The sequence below is a fragment of the Alexandromys fortis genome, unplaced genomic scaffold (assembly GCF_014885135.2).
Source record: "Alexandromys fortis isolate MF-2015 unplaced genomic scaffold, M_Fortis_MF-2015_v1.1 scaffold_47, whole genome shotgun sequence".
In the NCBI taxonomy this organism is placed as follows: Eukaryota; Metazoa; Chordata; class Mammalia; order Rodentia; family Cricetidae; genus Alexandromys; species Alexandromys fortis.
In genome coordinates, this window is record NW_026067957.1 from 8,946,345 (window position 1) to 8,947,630 (window position 1,286).

At 40.3% G+C, this 1,286-nt stretch overlaps 1 protein-coding gene across 1 annotated transcript in view; it reads right to left on the bottom strand.

Moving 5' to 3' along the window:
• The window catches only part of Adgrv1 (adhesion G protein-coupled receptor V1), a 530,822-nt gene that overhangs the window by 376,833 nt on the left and 152,703 nt on the right, over positions 1-1,286 (bottom strand). The gene's annotated exons all lie outside the window — the stretch shown is intronic.

Here is a 1,286-nt window from a genome sequence, read left to right on the forward strand (position 1 = left end):
AGGAGGAGGAGGAGGAGGAGGAGGAGGAGGAGGAGAAGAAGAAGAAGAAGAAGAAGAAGAAGAAGAAGAAGAAGAAGAAGAAGAAGAAGAAGAAGAAGAAGAAGAAGAAGAAGAAGAAGAAGAAAGTCTGAAGCACTTACTATGAACCTTTACAAAAACAATCTGCTGACTCCTATACTACATAAAAATAACTCTTTCAAAAAGAATGCCAAGGAAACAGGTAATTATAAATTGCAAATCTTAATCATATTCACATAATAAACTAGAGAGATACAATTAAATGCACATAGAAACAGAGATACAGCTAGTAGTTTTTGTAATTTGCATAGAATTGAGTGTTAAATACAAAAGACTGCTAAGACATCCTTAACACACTGAAGTGCCCGTCACCTTTGAAATGGTAAGAACCTAGAAATGCTGAACTGTTACACACTTTTTTCCAGGAGATAATTTCATAAAAAGCCCCTTTAAATAATTCTTCAAAGAAATATATGGATAAAATACTGACTTATGAAACCCCAGAAACACATGAGGTCGCCCTTCCCACAAATAGTTAACAAAAGGCTCTTTGTGAGTCAACTGTCCTGTTGGTCATTCTGATACATATTTGAAGCAGAGTATCAATTTTACACTAATCTGCGAGATGGATAACGTGATTCTCAGCCCAGACACCTTGATGAGCCCATCCTTCAACTAGTGGGAGCAGCACATTCTGTGTTTACATCTGGAGACAGTCCTTAGCTTCAGCAAATGGTGTCAGTCAAGGTCGACCCCCACCTAGAGGCACCCTAGGACCAATACTGCGGAAAACAGGATGCCAATGGATCAGACCTGAAATTGGAATGGCAGCCAAGGACCAGCTTAGACACTGTCCTCTCCCCCAGAATCAACCTCCACTGGAACTGCAATTGCCTTTGGATCTGTTGAGCTCTGAACACTAACATGCTTGAGCCCACAGATCTCCAGAGAAATCAAGAACGCTAAGCACACAGGATTGTCATTCCAATGGGAAAGAAGAAAAACCTGTTCTTCCGCCCAGAAAGCTGAGAATCAGAAAAGATGAACTGCCTGGTGATGTGTGTTATCTGTTGGGTCATCAAGCTCTTACGACCAAGACCTGAGGTGGCTGTGATAGCCAGGGGTTCCACAAGTTCCCCCAACCAGGACCAGAGATGGCTAATAGTCCAAATGTTCTTTTTTTTGGGGGGGGTATCTGAATTAAATATGATTTAGTTATTTTATTTTTATTTATTTATTTATTTATTAAAGATTTCTGCCTCCTCCCC